The sequence below is a fragment of the Gorilla gorilla genome, chromosome 15 (genome assembly GCF_029281585.2).
Source record: "Gorilla gorilla gorilla isolate KB3781 chromosome 15, NHGRI_mGorGor1-v2.1_pri, whole genome shotgun sequence".
NCBI classification, from domain to species: domain Eukaryota; kingdom Metazoa; phylum Chordata; class Mammalia; order Primates; family Hominidae; genus Gorilla; species Gorilla gorilla.
The window spans coordinates 71,126,997-71,132,943 of record NC_073239.2 but is presented as its reverse complement, the minus strand read 5'-3'; the positions used below and the strand labels follow the sequence as shown (position 1 = coordinate 71,132,943).

Below are 5,947 nucleotides of genomic sequence, written 5' to 3'. Positions count from 1 at the left end.
TCCTGTCCCGCCACCCTTTTCATTTATCTTACACTGGTGGGATTTTGAAATTTTCGTCCTAGAGTCAGACTATGGTACAGGTCCTTCTTTCCTTGTTTTTTATATAATTGTTGCTGACCTTCACAGAAGACCTCAAAACTTGTTAAGTATAAAGTTGGTAAATGATACTATTGTTTGGGAGGTGGAGGTGGGGGTGAGGGTGGTGGTGGTGGGGGTGGGGGTGGGGTGGGAGCAGGGGGTTTATCTAGGAAAAAAAAGGAAAATGCACCCTAACCAAGCTCAAATTAACTGAAATGGATCAAAGTAAACAGAGACATCTAAAAGCTTTTGTAAGTTAAAAGTGGCTATCTGTTGCAGGTCTTGCCTCATTAACTGCTGATTGAAGCTGTGCTTGGCCCTCTGGGATACGTAACACCCCAGGGCCTATCTCCAGATGAACCCGGCTTAGGCGCTCTTGCCTTTCCCTATGTTGCTTTGCACAGCTCCTTGACCTCAACCTTCTTACAAATGTTTATCCTTCCTACCAGGCAAAGGGAGAATCTTGCTGGGAATCTCGCTTCTAGCCAATGAGGAATTTTCAGAAAAGCGAAATGGAAGGCATCATTTTGACATCTCTGCAGATCTGTATTCCGAAAGGTAGATGCTCAGCTGTGGTGTTTAAATAAGCCTCTGCACAACATTATGTAGGAGAAAGAGTCCACAGTTTGTTTTTCCCTGGGTGTTGCCTCATTTTCATATGTGAATGGTGAAAGGTGATGATTAGACCATGTGCTTTAAGATATAGCTATCTCTTGGCCCCCATGGTCCCAGCCAGTCACCAGGCCATTCAGCTGGGACAGGGAGCTGAAAATGAGAGGCTGTCTAGGGAAGGCAGAGAGAATGGTAGTAGGGGAGATCTGGGGGAGGAGGGGAGGGAGGAGCAGCGCTCTTTGACTAGGACCAGATAGGTCTCTGTGTAGAGTAATATTACAGCTCTTTCTCTCATAAACAAGCTGCATGCCTGCTTCTAAAGACCCATCTGGCATAGCTTTGAGAATGGCAATAATTACAAGCTGATGATGGACATGGAAAAAAAGCCCCGCTGAGCTAACTCATAAGGAAGTACAGGCCAGGACTGCAGGGAAATTACAGGCTGAAAACCTTTCTAGTTTAGGCCTTTTGGTGTTCTTAATCACAGACTTTAAATGTTGTAATAAACACTGTTGCATTTTATTGACCAACTCCCATGACAGGCAAATCTTTTTCATTTTATTTTATTTTTACCATTTGCTCTTTGGAAAGCTGTTCGGTAGTATCTGCCTGGGCCATGCCAATGGGTCTTTTGCTTTTCTGCTCATAGAAAAATTAGGAAAACAAGTGACTTTTTATTTAGTTCCCAGAAATTTGCAATTTTTTTTCTAAATTGTTCTCTGCATTCTGTGGTTCAGACAGACTTCCAGGCTCTGTGCTTAACCTATAGCTATGTAAGATAATGGTCTGGTAGTTTCAGTCAAGAAGATTGAAGAGGCTTAAAAAAAAAGAAAAAGCCAACTTGGGAAGATTAATCTATGATTCTATTCTGTATCATCAAATAGTGTTTATGATATAGAAACAAATAAAAATCCAAGTTAAATACTATATTGTTAGATTAATGGAATGCTAAGTCCTGGCCTTGTTTTAGAGATACATAATCCTTATTTCAAGGATGGATTTTATATTGGAAGGATGATCCTTTTCAAAGTTTTGGAGCCTAATATTTTACAAGTAGGCCTAAGACATTTTGTCCTCTCAAACATTTTAGATCATTAATGGAGCAAATACTTTTAGGAAATTATCCTAAGAAGAAGAAAATGGAAACACTGGAAAAGAATTTACTCCCCTGAATCATTATTAACCTCAAAATCCATAGCTTAAATGTCATAACAAAGGAAGTCTTGAATATAGCATATTACTAGTTGCTGTTATGAGTGTTTCATCCTATAATGTGGAATTTATTCTAATTCAACGTATGCTATCAGTCTCCATGAAAAGAATTTGATATTCATTTTATACATTTTAAAAGTTTGAGGTTAGATATAATGAAGAATCACATGGATTAGGATTTTTACTGAACCTATTATGCAAGTGTATCTGTGTTCAAAATATACCTTTTTGGATTTTAAAGCAGAGCATGTAAATTTCATTATTCTTTAAAGTACTAGATACTGCTTTTGGAACTTATTTTCAAGTCTTCCCCTCTGTGCCACGATTTCTTATTCATATTCCTTAAAGACTTGTATTTTATTCTTTGTGTTTTGTATACAGTCCTCGCTATCCCAGATGGATTATTTAGTTCTATCCTTTGCGTTTGATTACTTGTTCAAGCACATAAAGTTTTGGGGTCTATGAAGTTAAAGTAATGAAATGGTTGCACAATGGAAATTTACCAATGTAAACTTAGTCTCTTGTCCTTTCATAAGCATTGCTTTACCTGAAGCTCCCTTGTCAATGAGAAATCATTTCCTTATATCTGTCTTTTTTCCTATACAGGCTAGAATTGTTCCTAACAAAAGAAGCATGAATTGGTGAAAACTATATATTAAATGCAAGACTATTTGTCTAGTTTTCATTAGGTTGCTGAGTGAAAAGCCTCAATTCCTCTCTTTTCCCAAGGTACTCAGATATCCACGAAGTCCTCCTCATCTCACACCATCGTTTCTCTCACTGGGCACAATCCAGCTTTAAAGAATTCAGCACTTACTGGTCTTCAGAGGACTGTCAGCAATGACAGCAACCAGGGATGCTGACATGTCTTGTTGTTTACAAAGGATGAGCACAAGGCCTTTTGGATAACCTGATAAGCCCTGCAACTCCTCTCTCCCTGTTCCTCACCTCTCTGGACCAGCTGCCTTTGTGTGGTGAGCTAAAGATGCAAATATTAAAACTTGATCTAAACACCGACAAGTCAGCAAACACAGCAGCAAAGATAAAATAAGGCTGCTTAAGGATATTGTGTAAATCGTGAAAATAGTAACAAGAATATTTCTGTCCCCAAATCCTTATATGCAAATCATTTTTATGTACTTAAAATTGGATGGAAAAAATCCTAGAATAGCATTAAATTCATATATTATTATTATGGCCTTGAATATTTAATCTTTGTTTCTCACATTAGCATCCCTCCACTTCTCTAGAAAACCCAACCAATTTGTAGTTAAATTAAGTATAAAGGTTTTTTTTTTTTTAAGTATTCCAAATATACTGTTTCCTATTTAGGGAGTCCAGAAATGTCTTGGAAATTATGCAAATGCACATGCCTTTCCTCATTCCTACTTAGTAAAGAGGAAATTTCTTTTCAGGAAGGGAATCCTGGGAAGTTGGACCTCCTTTCTCCTTTTCCTTTTGCTGCCTTTCAGTGTTGAATACATGGAAGGAAGGAAAGTATTTGGTTCAATGCTTTTCTTAAATGATATATGAATAAATTATAACTCCACCAATACATAGGGTTTAGCGGTATTGTCTTCCTTAAAATCTTTGTAATTGATTGAGACAATACTGTTTACCTTCTAAAGGTGTCAGACTATTCCTAGAAATGAGCTCTTCAAGGTATATATACAAAAGATTTTTACAGTAGGCTTTTTTCCTCCTGTGCTGTCTTTCTTGCGGAAATGTGATTGCTGAAAATGTAAGTGTGTGCCACAGTCAATGAAGTGCCTTTTTAAATATTAGCAACTTAAAGCCCACATCAATCATGAAACTAAAGTTTGACGTTGACAGTTACAGAAAGGGATTTCATTTTGATTATGAAACAGAATATTTCTGAGAATTGGTCACTTCTGACAATCTGGTCCACTCTTTCTGAAGAGTTTTCATGAGAAATATGCCTAATCTTTACCACAGTGTCTGCCTGTAGAATTAGCTCCATTTCTAAATCACTGCTTCATAGCTATTGAGTCTCAGATGGCTAATAAAAATGGTTATTCCCTTTTCACAGGTGGCAAAACTGAGATTTTGGGATCCATGCAGCTCTATGGAATATATTATGGGTGAATTTTGAACCCAGGTCTATGTGCTTCCAGGTAAGTTTTCCATTTTGCCACTCTCTCCTGTGAGCCTAGTCTTAAGGTGGAGTCCTAACTGGGACACTGAGGACAGAAGGGCCCATTGATTGAGACTCTCTGACTGCGAGAAACAGTGGAATGCAAAATAGCATGCTCACAGCTGTTTTCAAGCAATAGCACCATCTAAAACCACTTGGAATGAAGAGACCTATGTGGCTAAGAACTGATGCAAAGGAAGAATATTCACTCTGGGTCAGTGTTTGAGCCTATAGAATTAGCTAATATTGTTGATTTTGCTGCCTCTCTGATATGTTGGAGGCAATTTCCATCCTCCTAAACATGTTAAATGCATTTTGTGGTTTTAACAGGCTAAAGTGTTAACTCTTGTTTAAATATCTATATTTAGCATTACTTATAGAACTAACACAAGTACATTCTCTTCCATACAGAGAGATTAACTTTTTCAGAAAATTATTCAAATAATTCATTGGACCATTATGTTAGGGATGCTTACTCATCAATTCCAGATAGAGTTGATAAAGATTTGTGCCCATATGGGATGCACTCTGTAGAGTATCCACATGTAGATTGGACCTACTAGTGCTACCTCTAGCAAAATGAGAATGTTACCAGTAATCATCACACAAAGGATGTCATGGTAAATCAAGGCTCAGAAAATGATATGCTACCTAAGGGATGTGGCATTGTGCTTCTACCTTGTTTCTTCTCAAGCCCAGTTACATCAGTTTCTTCTTGTTTCTTCTTTAGTCTGGCTGTGGCATTCAGACATTTGTTCAGCTCCAGGTTTTGTTTATTTCTGGTTTTTGTTTGATTCTGGCTTGAGCTTGTGGGGAGTAATTGTGTAGTTTAAGGTCCTTCTACTTCTAGCTCATCTTGAATCCATGTGTCATTTTCATGACTGGGTTTTTTTTTATTTCTCAAATAAATGCATTGGTCTGCCTGCCCGGCTTTTGCACATTTCAGGCTTCCATCTGCAAAGAAAAGAGACCATGAGATCTGCTAACATGCAAAAAGAAGATAAAAGCATTTTAAAAAAATGTCTTCCTGCACACAGGCCTGCTTTATAATAAACCAGAACAGTGCAGGAATTAAGATGTTGTTGAAATGCCCAAGTGTTTCTGCCCTTTTATTACGTCCAGGGTGATGAGGTCATGGCTTACTGTTTAGCTTATGTGGTACAATTAAGAGATTCATTTCTTAACGTGATTCATCTCAGGAAGAGTTGACTCAGAAAAGTTTTAGGGGAGAGGCAAGACTTGTATGAGGAGATTTTGAAAAATTGTGCTTTTCTTCTGGAAGTTTGAGTTCATTTTTTATTCCAGGTAAGAATGAGGAGAACTGCAATGAGTCTGTGTCAGATTTCTGAGTAACAGGGAGCTGTTGTTGATTGTTTTTGGAGACAGGATCTCACCCTGTTGCACAGACTGGGGTGTGGTGCTACGATCATGGCTCAGTGCAACCTTGACCTCCTGGGCTCAAAAGATTCTCCCACCTCAGCCTCCCAAGTAACTGGGACCACAGACAAGTGCCACCATGCCCTTCTATTTTTAAAAAATTATTTGTAGACACAGGGTCTCGTTATGTTGCTCAGGCTAGTGGAATTTGATTACTTAATGCTAATAAGGCTAAAGAGGTGGTTTTGGTTTTGGCTTTTTTTCCCCCTTTGGAATTATGGCAAAAAGGTGAACTAAATATTTATTTTACTAAGACATCATTATATCTCTGTGTGTAGACATGTTTAAATGAAATAGTTTCTCAGATATATAATAATATCTAGCCAGGTGTGATAGTTCATGCCTGTAATCCCAGCACTTTGGGAGACTGTGGTGGGAGGATCACTTGAGGTCAGGAATTTGAGACCAGCCTGGGCAACATAACGAGACCTTGTCACTACAAAAAATAAAAAA

The 5,947-nt window shown here is 38.1% G+C and overlaps 1 long non-coding RNA gene across 1 annotated transcript; it reads left to right on the top strand.

Annotated features, from left to right (window-relative positions):
• The first annotated feature begins 523 nt into the window (after window positions 1-523).
• On the top strand, window positions 524-5,545 carry LOC134757125 (uncharacterized). Its single transcript, XR_010130755.1, has 3 exons — window positions 524-636; window positions 2,632-2,876; window positions 3,953-5,545. It is a non-coding gene; the product is annotated as an uncharacterized lncRNA (long non-coding RNA).
• Window positions 5,546-5,947: the final 402 nt, after the last annotated feature.